The sequence below is a fragment of the Vicugna pacos genome, chromosome 5 (genome assembly GCF_048564905.1).
Source record: "Vicugna pacos chromosome 5, VicPac4, whole genome shotgun sequence".
Taxonomy (NCBI): Eukaryota; Metazoa; Chordata; class Mammalia; order Artiodactyla; family Camelidae; genus Vicugna; species Vicugna pacos.
In genome coordinates, this window is record NC_132991.1 from 60,440,288 (window position 1) to 60,455,585 (window position 15,298).

General features: G+C 33.2%; 1 protein-coding gene across 11 annotated transcripts in view; it reads right to left on the reverse strand.

The window, feature by feature from the left end:
• The window catches only part of SPAG16 (sperm associated antigen 16), a 774,084-nt gene that overhangs the window by 635,471 nt on the left and 123,315 nt on the right, over positions 1–15,298 (reverse strand). For 4 of the 11 annotated variants that reach the window (XR_012072761.1, XR_012072758.1, XR_012072759.1 and 1 more), the window contains exon 10: positions 11,397–11,511. The exons of the other annotated variants lie outside the window; for them this stretch is intronic. The gene's annotated coding sequence lies outside the window, so the exon portion shown is untranslated. The remainder of the gene's footprint in view (positions 1–11,396; positions 11,512–15,298) is intronic. 11 annotated transcript variants of the gene reach the window in all.

Here is a 15,298-nt window from a genome sequence, read left to right on the forward strand (position 1 = left end):
GATAGAAAGACAATGTATATGAAGCCACATGGGAAAAGGAACTATTAAGAGGTCATATTACCACAAATGTACTATAAATTATAAATTATAAAAATTAGTAACCTTCATATATACAATGAGTGAACACAATATATAAAAGAAAAATATTCTATTAAATCTAGCAACAATATGATATAAAGTACCTAATGAAACACTAATAAGAAATGTACTAAACCTGAAGAAAGATATTACACTCTATTCAGAGACATAAAGCAAGGTCTGATTTAATATGGATAGTCCATGGACTCAGAACATCTACTGATGAACTTCTTAAGAAGTTTGATTTAAATATTTAATTCAATTCAAATAAAAACTTTGGTGTGAATTTTGAGAAACCTTGGAAAATCAATCTAAAATTAATCTGGAATAACAAACTAGGCACATAGGCAAAATTGCTTTGACGTTCATAATTTCTCCATTTTACAGTTGAGAAAACCAACTCATAATAATCAGTTCAAATACAAGCAGAAAGTCTGGTCTAAATGACCCCAAATCTAACAATTTTTCATCTGTTACAAAATGATGACTAAACAAGAACAAAATATTTCTTTAATCATTCAACTATAAAATTGAATAAAGATACAAGTTTTGATAATATAAAAATGCAAACTATTGGCCAAGATATGGAAAAAATATTTTCACTTGGGGTGAGTATAAACTGATTTGACTTTTCCAAAGAGCAAATTTGAAATAGCTAGAGAATAAAAATTGACTTGGCAATTTCACAGCTAGGAATTTGCCTTACAGATGTTCTCACAAAGTTTCATCAAATTATATATGAAGGTATTCTTTTTTTTAATGTACTTTAGTTTGTTTTTGTGGTTCCTGCTTTTGTTTTCTAATATCCAGCATTCTTTACAATATTAGGTATTAAAAACAATCTAATTGTGCATCAATACCTTAATTTATTTAAAAAACATGTACTATTCTCGTATACTACCTTAAACAGAATGAGGTAATGCAGTGCTGATATAACCCTAGTGCACCAGTATGGCCTTCTCGGTTGTTAAAATACTGAAAGATATTCATACTACTTGGAAAACAGCTTATACCCTGAGCACATACTCCATGTTCCTCTCACCCCCACCACCACAGCACCTTCTTTGGGTACATCCTTTGCTCCTGACTTATTCACTATGGTTCCCTAATTAAGGTAATGCCTGGCACACCCGGCCTCCAGGAACTTTCTCCTCCCCTATATCCAGCACCCACTCTGACTAAGCAGTGCTTATGCTGTAATGGTTGTTAAATATTCTGAATATAATTCTAATTTATATGAAATTATCTTTACGATATACTATTAATTTTTAAAAAGAAATTTACAAAATAGTATATAAACAAAATTATTCCATTTTTATAAAATAAAAAAGGACCTATACGGGTAAGTGCTAATGTATGTGTGAAACGTTTTCAGAGAGAGACACAGAAAGAATCTTAAAAGTGGTCACCAGGAAGAGAGGACTGAGTAGGAGGATGCGGAGCTCACCAACCCCCATGAACACATCAAAAATACATCAACATGTGAAACAATTCTCACAGAAAACAAGCTGAAGACTGGCAGAAAGATTCTTATACAAACAATACTATAAGAAAGATCCACACATAGTCAAATAGGAATGGTACAGAAGCAATCAGAACGGGACCTGAGCCCCTAGGAAGGGACACAGAGTAAGAGTGGGGATAAATGGGCTTGGAGACCTTTCCTCAGGGGTGAGCAGTTTGAACCGCATATTGGGTGCCCCAGCCCTGGGACACAGCAACAATAACAACAACAGCAGCAGCAGCAACAAACCCTGAAAAAACAATTAATGAAACAGAGATACAGAATTTATCAGGTAGAGTTCAGAGGATTAGAACTCTATTAAAAAGAACCAAACAGAACTGAAAAAATACAATAACTGAAATGAAAAATGCACTAGAAAGAAATAAAAGTGATAAATTACAGTAGGTGATAGAGAAGAACACAGAAGTGATCTGGAAGATAGAATAATGAAAATCACCTAATCAAAATAGAAAAAAGAAAAAGAAATTTAAAAAATGAAAGCAGTTTAAGGGATGTCTGTGACAATATCAAGCATATCAACATTCTCATTATAGGGGTCCCAGAAGCAGAAGCTAAAAAAGAGTCAAAAATATATTTGATGAAGTTATGGATGAAAACTTCCTGAACCTGACAAAGGAAACAGATAGAGAGATACAGGAAGCACAGAGAGTCCCCAAAAAGATACCCTAAAAAGACCCACAGCAAGGCATATCATAATCAAAAGGACAAAAGTTAAATATGAAGAGAGAATTCTAAAGGCTGCAAGAGAAAAACAAAGTCACATAGAAGGGAACCTCCAAAAGGCTATCAGCTGACTTTTCTGAAGAAACTTCACTGGCCAGAAGGGAAAGACATGATATATTTAAGTGCTGAAAGGGGAAAACCTGCAAACTATGATATTCCAGTAAACAAGATTATCATTCAGAACTGAAGGAGAGAAAAAAAACTTCTCAAACAAGCAAAAACTGGAAGAGTGCATCAATACTAAACTGACCCTAACAGGAATGTTAAAGAATCTTCTCTAGATGAAAAAGAAAAACCTAAAGAACACTTCATAGGAAAAACAATCCCACTAGTAAAGACAAATATATAGCAAAGGCTGTGGACTGACCATTGAAATAAGCTAATACAAAGATTAAAAGGCAATAAATTGTAAAAGCAACTAAACTACAATAAACAGTAAAGGGATAAACATGAAGATGTAAAACAGGGGATCAAAAACACAAAATATAGGAGAGCAGAGTTTTTTTAAAAAGTAGATCTTTTAGAATATGTTTGAACTTAAATGATTACTGCTTTAAACCAAGTAGATATAGTTATAGGTCAACATATATGAACTTAGTGGTAACCACAAATCAAAAGCCTACAACAGATATGCAAAAACTAGAGAAAAAAGGAACACAAGCATACCAATAAAGAAAATCAAAAACCACAAAGGAAGAAACTAAAAACAAAAAGAACAGAGAAGAACTACAAAAACAACCAGAAAACAGGTAACAAAATTGGGATATATACACACAAACCTATCAACATTCACTTTAAATATCAACAGACTAAATGCTCCCTCAAAAACATAGGGTGGCTGATGTGATTTTTTAAAAGATCAATTTATATGCTGCTTACAAGAGACTCACAAGCTAAAGACATCACACACTGACTGAAAGTGAGGGGACAAAAACAGCTATTTCATGCAAATGGAAATTACAAAAGAGCTGGGGTAGCAATACTCGTATCAGATAAAATAGACTTTAAAATAAAGTCTATAACAAAATACAAAGAAGGGCAGTATAAAATAATAAAGGGATCAATAAAAGAAGAGGATATAAAACTCACTAACATATGCACCTAACAGAGGAGCACTTAAATATATAAAACAAATATTAATAGACATAAAGGGAGAAATGGACAGTAATACAACAACAGGGTATAATAACACCCCACTTACATCAATGGACAGGTCATCCAGACAGAAAATAAATAATGAAATAGTGTTCTTAAATTACACATTAGACCAGTTGAACTTAAATTATCTACAGCACACTTTATCCAAAAACAGCAGAACACACATTCTTTTCAAATGTATGTGGAATGTTCTCCAGGATAGAGCATATACTAGATCAGAAAACAAGTTTCAACAAAGGTAAGAAGATAGAAATTACAACCAGCATTTTTTCTGACCACAATGGTATGAAACTAGAAAATAATTACAGGAAAGAAAATGGGAAAAAACACAAACATGTGGAGACTAAAAAACATGGTACTGAAAAAAATGAGTCAATGTAGAAATCAAGGGGGTATCAGAAAATATCACAGAAATACGAAAATAAAAACAGAACTTTCAAAAATCTACAGGATGAAGCAAAAAACAATTCTAAGAGGGAAATTTTAAACAAAATTGATAAGCCCTTATAGCCAGACTCATGGAGAAAAAAAGAGAGAGAGAGAGAGAGAGAGTACTCAAATAAACAAAATAAGGAATGAAAGAGGAGAAGAAAACTAATACCACAAAAAATACAAAAAAATCATAAGAGAAAACTATGAACAGTTACATGTCAACAAATTGGACAATTTTAGAAGAAATGGATACATTCTAGAAACAATCTTCTAAGACTGAATCAGGAAGAAATAGACAATCACAGACTGATCACGAGTAGTGAAACTGAATTTGTAATTAAAAAAAAAAATCTCCCAGGAACCAAAGTCTAGGACCAGACAGCTTTATGGGTAATTCTACAAAACATATAAAGAAGGGGCTGGTACCTGTCTTCCTCAAATGATTCCAAAAAATTGATGAGGAGGGAACACTCTGAAATTCATTCTACAAAGCCACCATTACCCTGATACCAAAACCAGGCAAAGACATTATTAAAAAAAAAAAATTACAGGCCAGTATCTCTGTGAATATAGATATAAAAATCCTCAACAAAATATTAGGAAACCAAACTCAATAATGTATAAAAAGGATCATATACCATTATCAAGTGGGATTTATTCCAGGGATGCAAGGATAGTTCATCAGCAAATCAATCAGTGTGATAAACTATAGTACTAAAAAAGGATTAAAAAATCACATGATCATCTCAGCAGATGCAGAAAAAGCATCTGACTAAATTCAACATCCATTCAGGATAAAAACTGTCATCAAAGTTTGTACACAGGGAACATATGTCAACATAATGAAGGCCACTTAAGACAAACTCACAGCTCAGATTATACTCAATATTGAAAAGCTGAAAGATTTTTGTCTAAACTCAGAAACAAGACAAGGGCGCCTACTCTCACCACTTCTGTTTAACATAGTGTTGGAAGTTCTAGCCACAGCAACAATACAAAGAAAATAAATAAAAGCCATCCAAATTGGAAGGGAATAAATAAAACCCACTATTTGCAGATGACATGATATTATATATAGAAAATCTTAAAGTCTCCAGCAAAAAATTTATTAGAATTAATAAATGAATTCAGTACAGTTGCAGGAAACAAGATTAAAATACAGAAATCAATTGCTTTTCTATATAGTAATAATGAACTATCAGAAATAGAAAGCAAGAAAAATATCTCAATTTAACATCACATCTAAAAGAATAAAATACCATAGGATAAACTGAACCAAGGAGGTGAAATGTTTATACTCTGAAACTTGTAATACATTCATGAAGGAAACTGAAGAAGATACAAAGAAATTGAAAAATATCCTGTGTTCACAGACTGCAAGCATTAATATTAAAATGTCCATACTACTCAAACCAATCTACAGGTTTAATGCAATCCCAATTTAAAAACTCATGATATTTTTCACAGAACTAAAACAAATAATTCTAAATTTTAAAACCCTGAATAGCCAAAGTAATCTTGGGTAAAAAGAACAAAGCTGAAGGTATCATACTCCCTGACTTCAGACTATAGCACAAAATTACAGTAATCAAGATAGTATGGTACTGGTACAAAAACAGATACATAGATCAGTGGAACAGCATTGAAAGCCCATAAATAAATCCACACCATATATGATCAATTAATTTACAACAAAGGAGGCAAGATATATAGTAGAGAAAAAACACTCTATTCAGTAAGTGGTGCTGGGAAAACTGAACAACTATATGTAAAAGAATGAAATTCTCACATCATATAAAAAACAAACTCAAAATGGATTAAGGGCCTAAATGTAAGACCTGAAACCATAAAACTCCTAGAAGAGAACACTGGCAGAACAATCTGACTAATTCATGGCAATGTTTTTATTGGATCAGTCTCCCAAGGCAAAAGAAACAAGCAAAGATAAACAAATGGGACCTATTTAAATTAAAAAACTTTTGCATAGCAAAGGAAACATTGACAAAACAAAAAGACAACCTACAGAATGGGAGAAGATACTTGCAAATGATATGACTGATAAAGGCTTAATATCTAAAATACATGAGTAGCTCATACAATTCAATATCAAAAAACCAAACCACCTAATTAAAAATGGGCAAAAGACCTGAATAGTCATTTTTGTAAATAAGATACACAGATGGCCATCAGGCACATGTAAAGATGCTCAACATCACCAATAACCAAATAAATGCAAATCAAAACCACAATGAGCTATACCTCACACCTGTTAGAATGCCTTTCATAAAGTCTAAAAGTAAATAATGGCAAGGATGTGAAGAAACGGGAACATTTGTACATTGTTGGTGGAAATGTAGATTGGTGCGGCCACTATGGAAAACAGTATGGAGGTTCCTCAAAAAATTAAAATTAGAATTACCATATGATCCAGTAATTCTACTCCTGGGTATATATCCAAAGAAAACAAAAACAATAGTAGAAAATACACATGTACTCCTATGTTCAAAGCAACATTATTTACAATAACCAAGATATAGAAGCAACTTAATTTTCTAGCAGGAGATGGTTGGATAAAGATGATGTAGCATAGAATAGAATATTACTCAGCCATAAAAAAGATTAAAAGTTTTGCCATTTGGACAATATGGATGGACCTGGAGGTTATTTTGCTTAGGGAAATAATTCAGACAGGGAAAGACAAACATCCCATTATTACTTATATGTGGAATCTAAAAAATAAAACAAACAAATGAATTTGCCAAAACAGAAACAGACTCACATATAGAAAATAAACCACTGGTTACCAGCAGGGAGAGGAAAGGGTATGGGGAAAATGGGGGTTGAAGATTAAGAGCCACAAACCATAATATAAAATAAATAAGCCATAAGGATATATTACACAGTATAGGGAATATAGCCAATATTTTATAATAACTTTAAATGTAATATAATATATAAAAATATTGAATCACTGTCATACACCTGAAACTAATATAATATTGTGAATCAACTATACTTAAATAAAAAAGTATTAAAATTTTTTAAATGGGAGGCAGGAGGTTCAGGATCAGAGAATGGGGTGTGATGATGGAAATCGAGTCTACAGTGATGTGCTTTGAAGGTGGATAAAGGGGCCATGAGCCAAGGAATCTATAAGCAGCCTCTAGCAGCTGGAAAAGACCAGGAAAGGATTCTCCCCTAAGGCTTCTCAAAGAAACCCAGCTCTGACCCATCGACTTCAGGCTTCCACCCTCCTGAACTATAAGACAATAAATAAATGGTTTTTTTAAAGCCAAAAGAAAACTAAACCAGTGGTCACCAATGGGTTAGTAAACAGAAATCAGAGCAAAGGGAATAGAATTCCTTCTTAAATCATTCTTCACTGTTTTTATCATAGGTATGTATTATTTTTATCATAGACATCTATTATTTCCTTAAGTTTTCAAATAAAGTAATGTATATAAAGAATCTAGTCTACACATAGTAAATGTCCTCTAATTTGAAACTAGTTTTTTTTTTTCAAATCATGGCTTAACTGGATATGATATGGTTAAAAACCTACATTTAAATGACTATTTCAATAAAACAAGTTTAGTAGGTATAGCAGAGACTATTAAGAGCTCTTCTACATTTCACTGCCTTGCATTTAAACTGAATTAAAGTTATTGGTTCTGAAAAACAGGATGTGACTAGAAATGATGAGGCCACTTCCAGTCCTAGCCTTCACACATCCCAACACAGTTCACCTCTTCCCTTCTCCTGCCACAGTGACTTTGGAGGACTGTTCCAGATGATGTAGCTACCAGACGGCTACCCATATACCAGAGTCACTCAATGGAGGAGAGCCACACAGAGGAGTCACACCACCCCCAGTTAGAACGAACCTTAGTTGTAAAAGGACTTTTGATTTGTGGGTTTATCTCTTGTAGCAGCTAATGTTTACACTGACCAATATAGTTGAAAATGATGATTCCTAGTCATCATTAAGACATTTCCATTAATTTTTAAAAATACAAAGTTAAAAGGTGAATTTTTAAAAATAGACATTGTGTTAAATAAACACAGCATTAAAATGGATTTTAATGTGATTTTTCTATCCCTGTTCTAAATTCCCGTATTGAGAGGAATTAAGCAGAAACAGAGAAGTTTTGTTCAGGCTTTTGTGCCCTCGTTATTTCATTCATCACTCAAGTAGTCCACTGCCTGCTGACAAAGTTCACACATCACTACCTAGGGATGACTGACAGCTGACATTATCTGCAAGACTTGATTGAGCTAATTGACATTCATTGTCTAAGAATGAAAATGAAGGTAGGTCAGGGAAAGTCTCCCTTCCGTATTTATGTATTTGTTCAATCGCTTGACCCTTACGTTTGTTTGCATTATTGTTGCTTTTGATTATAGGGAGGATTATACTTGCAAAACGCTGTTTTCACATGTATTTAGGCATTTTTGATCTAATATTTCTAAAGGTATCTAATAACCCTTTGAAGTATCTACTGTATATTATTATATCAAACAAAATAGTGTTGATGTATTTTAAAGCTATCATTGAGTCACTCTATACTTCGACCCATATCAAATTGGCTGAAGTAAAAAGAACAACAAAAACAAAATGTAAAACAAATAAACTATCTCTTGGAAACTCCCTAGTTCATCACATTTTAAAAATATATTTCTGGCTAAACTGCTTATTTGTGTCATAAACTTACTAATAGAACAGAGATCAAGTTTTTGCTTGATTTAAAAACAGAGACTGACAAGTAGATTTATACATTCTCTTAGTCTATACAGGACTTTGCATGAAAGAAATTATTTTAAGAAATACTCAGGATACTATCGAACATTAATAAAAATTGACATGCTTCAAAAAATGTAACTTCTAAAGTTAAACAAATGTACATTTTTACTATGTTGAATAATAATGAATATTCTTTTAAAATTAACTTCCATTAGTCAATTTCAGTGATTCTCAAGAGTGGTCCTCTGATCAGACTATCAATATCAGCTGAGAACTTATTTGAAGTACAAATTCTCAAACTGCACTCCAAATTTATTAAATCAGAGACTCTGAGAATGGGGCCCAGCAATCTGTATTTCTGATATTTCTGATAAATCTCCAAGTGATTTTGATGCTCTCTAAAATTTGAGAACCACTGAGGTTATGTGATCAAAAATCAATCTTTCAAAATTTAGCAAACTTAGCTAAAAGATTTATAAAGCATTAAGCATCATTATAATAGCTGAAACCTATATGCCATATAATCAGAACTAGAGAAAAGAAATAAATTATGGGTATTTAATATTTAATATAATATCAAAATGAATTTATATTTATTAATTAAAAAACTATAATGCATAGAAATTTATATGATTCATTATACCCTTTCAATATTTGTCTCACTGAAGTATCATCAATAAACACTTGCCAGGCAGGAACTCAATTGAAAAATGTTTAATATTTTTAGATGAAAGAAAACCCTCACCTTTTTCATTTATCATATATATTAACTTCTATTCACATAATTATCCTCATTGTAAATAGTCAACTTATCACCAAAACTCAGGAGAGGAACAGACAAGAAGAGCAGTGAAAGTCTGTATAGTTAAAGTTAATACTGAAAATAATAATTGCTATCATTTATTTAATAGACTACATATACACCATCACAAATCCTCACAACAGTTCTGCATGTTGGATATCATCTCTCTTTTATAAATGGACAGCTCAGGTAGGATAATGACTAAGTGGGCAGTGGTAGGACCAGGGGTCAGATTCCCTCTTCCCGGCCCCAAAGCCCTAGTTATCTCTTCTTTGCCTCATAGCTCCAGTATCTACTTCAGTATTCTTGTGTCTCTAACTGGATCCTGTTAACTGAGATCCATTGATGAAATACTTGACAACTGACTTTTCTTCAAGCTTAAAAGAATCATTTGTCATAACTACAAACTACAAACAAAACTGAGCCCCTGAATTTGCTGAGGAGAATGCCACAACGACCTGAAATTTTTAGAAACTTAGAAATCCACCTTGAAGCAGCCTTTGAGGTGAGGAGGAGGTAAATAAGGGATGAGCATAATGAGACTGTAAATCATTTTCACTACAACGTGGCCATACAAGGATCATTTATCATGCTCATTTTACAGATAGGTAAAATTAGGCTAAAATAATCTAATCCCTTTCCTAATGTCATGTATTTGTTAAGAACCTCAAATTAAAGTCTAAGGTTGTTTGACTGCAAAATCCTTTTCATTATACCATATTTTCCCCAGTTTTTTCATCAAGGCCTGTTGTTTTAAACTTTTTCTTTTTTTTTAATTTGGTTTCTTAAACAAAGAGTAAGGATAATGAAACCTTTGTTTCCTTAATGGCTTGGTAATCATGATGAAACCTACTGTTGAATAACTTTGTCTACTTTTTAGTTTTTCTGTCTCCTAATTATAATAATTATAGCAGTTTCCACCCTTTTCTTGGTCCCCTTTTTGTGTAGTTTCTAATCTGCTATAAGCTACAAAATACTACAACCAAGTCAATTAAGAATATTTTCTTAACTATGCCAATAAGGTGCTTTATTAAGATCTTGTACACGGTAGCACGATGGTGACTGAGTCTACAGAAGACTCAATGTAGATTAATCAATGAAAGTTGTTATGAAAACTGGCTTAACAATCTGGGAAGAAAAGGTAGATTGCATCTTATCCTGCCCCCAAATTAATTCCAGATGGAGTAGAGTTCAACGTTAAATCATACACTACTTGCAGTGTATGAGAGTACCTCATCAATTTTTTCATTTGAAAATATAGTTTACCAATTCACCATATGATTTACCTGACCAGTGAAATGTCAGCAGAAGCCACATGTGGCATTTCTGGGAATAAGCCTATGCCAAAATTTTACATAAACTTTCTAGAGGGAAATTTGATGGTATGTATCAAACATATTAAGAAACAAATAAGTACAAAATACCAATTAGTAAGCCAATTTTTAAACATATATTCTAAGAAAATATTCAGATTAATGTGCCAAGATGTATATAAAGATATCCATGGACCATCATTTATTATAGTTAAGTACTAGAAACACCTAAATTCTAATAAAAAGGGATTAGTTAATTGAATTACAGGATACCATACATCCAAGTGATGGGACATGTTTTGGCTATTAAAAATTACATCCACAAAGAGTATTTATAGACATAAAAAGTATCCACTAATATAGAAGACATACATATAACATACCTGCAAACACATATGCATGTGCAACTAAAAGACTGTCAAAATATTAATAGTAACTATAACTCCTCTGTATGCTATTTATTTTGTACTCAATTCTGCATTTTGAAATTTTTCTGTAAGGAACTGAGATTATTTTTAACATTTAGGAAAGCATGATATTAAATATATGTATGATAGAGAAACAATATGGGATAGGATTACACATCTCTGCCCTCTTGAACCTGGGTGTCGCCATGTGATTTACCTGACCAGTGAAACGTGAGCAGAAGCCACATGTGGCATTTCAGGGAACAAGCCAGTGCCAATTCTTTGGTTCCTTCTATACTGCGAAAGCACTTGACAAGCACTTCTTCATCAGCCTGTATTCCGAAGTGAATATGATGAGTAGAGCCCCTTTCATGACCCACAAAGGCCAAGTAGTATATGTGAGATATTTGTTTTTCTGTTTTAAGCCACTGAGATATCTGAGTCGTTTTGTTTTTGTGCAAAGATGCTCAAATTTCAGACTGATGTAGATAAGACCACACACACTGAGATATTTGGTAATGTCTCATTTTCTCTGCTCATTACCAATTCAAGATAACCTATTACTGTTTGAAATCCCCAACTAAAGTAACCATTTCAATAGTACTCTGATTCTTCCTTCATTTACAAAAATCACACTATGACAAAATCAATAAACTTGTGTTTTAAAGTGAAGAATTTTTGTTCAACACTGTTATCATCACAGAAAAGTGTTGCAAAGTCAAAAATATTCAAAAGGAGGGTGAATGAAATGGAGACACAGGTAGAAGAAAGCACATGGAATTCATGAAAGTCTACCATGATGCTGACACGAGTGACCATCTCTATCATAGCGTCAAGCACTGAAGCAGGGCTAGGCAAGGCTTTATGCAGAAGCCAATAAATGGAGCAGCTTTTGAAAATGGTGGGTCCTGTTTTCAACCCATTTCCTAATTCAACAAATCAACTTAAATTTATTAGAATTATGGCATTTCTCCGAGTAAATGTCAAGGATTTTTGGATTAGCTTTGGGGATAGAAAGTATAGGTAACTACTGGCATCTCTCCTCACTGTTTTTATCTGTTTCCATCCTTCAAAAACAATGCAAAACTTTGCTGTAGCAAGGTTGGGTTATTCTCATCAGTGGCTAAGGGGAAATGCCTAATACTTCTGCTCCAACTGATTGACATCTGTTTGTTTTACATGTACACATACAAAGGCAAGCTTACACCTAAAGTGATAACCATCTCAGCTGCTGAAGTTTTCATGGCTATTGATATTCACAGGAATGATCTGCTTGTCTCTTGGTGACATAATGTTATGAGGCTCCACAGTAAAATAACTAACTTCCACTCTGCATTGCTAAAGGTATTTGCTATCAAGATGCTCTTCTGCAATATTTATCTTCTTTTTATTAAAACATGTTTCAGTGGTCCTTCTCTTTGAATTGTAAATAAGGTTGCAGCTTTGACTACGTAGAGCAGGGTCAGACATTCAAAAGCCAGGAAGATAATTCAAATGAATTAATTAAGCAGGCACTGAAAGATAGACATTTTTATATTGAATTCATAGATAAATTCTTCACTTCAACATAGAAGAATGCTTGCCTCCACTTTTTAATAAGCATACAACTTTCTTGTTCTCTCTTAATCCCATGTTCCCTCTTTTGGTAAAGATATGAGTACAAAACATAATTAACTTTTCCCTCTACTATAACAAAAATGAAAGCAGGGATATTAAGATTAATTTCAATGTATATAAGTAGTCCTGGGAAGACAACTGGGGTGGTGATAACTATAGAGACTGAGGAATGCATGCATATCTTGTTTAAAGTATCAGTTGGCACTAAGTCCCAAACAACGGAGGGAATCTAGTGTGAATGCAATCCCAATCTTAAAATATAGTACATTTTTTTTAAAGGAGCCATCTATTTGAGGTTTTTACTGAGTTATTCAATAAATATGTGTTGATACCCCTAATTTATCAGGCACTATTCCCACTGTCTGAAATATACTAGCAAGCAAACAGAAAAACAAATATCCCAGCCCACATGTGGCTTACAATATATTGGGAAGACATAAAATACATAATAAACATAAGCAATAGGTAAATCACATATAATGTTAGAATACAAATACTTCTATAGACAGGAAGAAAAAGAGCAGAGTAAGAGAGACCGGGAGCTTACAGGACAGGAGAAGAGTGTGTTGTGAGGATGGTTGTGAAATTTTATATACAGTGGTCTGGGTAAGCCTAGATGACATTTGAGCAAAGACTTGAAGGCAGTGATGGATTTGACAATGAAGCTGTTTAGAAGAACAGTATTTCAGGCAGAGGGAAAAGCCAGTTCAGAGACCTGAAGGATGGAGTGAACATGGTGTGTTCCAACCAAAAAGGAGGTCAGTGTGGTTGGAAAAGAAGGAAGGAGAATAATACATTTCTTAGGGGAATTAGAATTGACTATAAATGTTGATAACAAATTTATATAATAATTATTTAATTTTGGAAAACGTCAACATTGGGAGGGACAAACTAAATACATCTATAGACTGCCACTTTTCTATCCCTACCCCTGATCTATAACTTATTAAATCTGCTATTTTTTTTTTAGTTGGGATTATTTAAAACTATCAGTTTCATTGAAGTTTCCTAAGAGTATAAAGAAGATGAATGAATATTCATAATGAATCCGTTTTAGTTTTTCCCCCACTCATTGTGTAGAAACAGGGCAGAAACTTACAGAACAGTTACATGGTTTCTATTAATTTCTGTATTACATACAGGAAAAATGTATTAATGTAAAAGTAGTGAACTAGTTGAGTGGGAGTACAGAGATATGGGAGGTATTCCCTGATCTCAAGGAACTGACAGGTGCCTGAAGAGAAACTGCCGTTAATGAATTGTGATCCTCAGAAGTAAAGAATAGGGAGTGAGTGACTACATTTATACATACTAGCTACCATCACCCAATAAGTAACTCTGTTAACTATGTTTCTATTAGTAATAAAAACAATACTTATAATTATGACATTACAAAGTTTACAAAGACAGTTCACATGTATTGTTGCATTGACATAGTGTTTTATTCTGCCATATGGCTAGACTTAAGACAACAAAACAGCTCAAATTATTTGTTTATTAGAATCATAATGATTTGATATAATCACAGAATTTTACATGTACTTGTTTATTTTTTATCTTTGTAAGATTCCTGATACATAATCCCACGTAACAAGTTATCTCTCCCAAATACAATCAGGGTTTTATTTTGTATCCAACTTCTAAAAAAATACCTAAAATGGGAAGCCACTCAATTTCTAGGAATTGTGCTGAGGTTCTTTTAAAGCTATAGGTGTCAAATTAGGGAATGATGGAATACGATCTGCTCAGCTGAAATTAATTCCAAATACTTTCTGCATGTTTATACGCACTCTGTTTAATGTAAAAGATTGCCTTTGACTGTAGGAGTTCCATCTCCAAAGACTATCAGTTCTTTAGAAGTGGACTTGGATAACACAGGGTAAGATAACAAGTCAGTCCGTCAAATTTGCACAACACAATGCCTTTGCCTCTTACTCATTTGTTGTGTATCTCAGTATCAACATTTAAGGTAATCATCAGAATGCAAAATTTTTCATATTTTTTCAACATTTACCAAAGTCTCATTTATGACCAATGATCTAATGTTAGCCATAAATTTCTCTGGCCTTTCCAGGTATTGCCACTATATTTAGTTTATTCATCAGAAGTCTACATTTATAGACCTGTCCCTTAAACACTGAGCTTCTCCAGAGTCTGTAACTACACTTATTTTTTTTCATTCTGCATGTGTGACTGTAGTGTTTTTGTCCATGGCTGAGATTTACCCTATATCTTTGCTGACTTCATCTAATTCTACCTAGATGTTCCATATGTGCCTCACTGCCTAATACCAGACATTTTTTTCTTATCTTTCACCCAAATCAGTTTCACTTTCTCAATTAATGATCATGATTAATGGCACTACTTTTCATTTGCAGGTCTGCAATTTCGCATCATTCTAATAGTTCTTAAACCACATTTTAAAAATTAATTCTCCCTTTTGCATTTACTTGCTCCTTCCTTATAGGTCTCCGTCCTTTCCTACAAGAGGTTGCTGCAGCC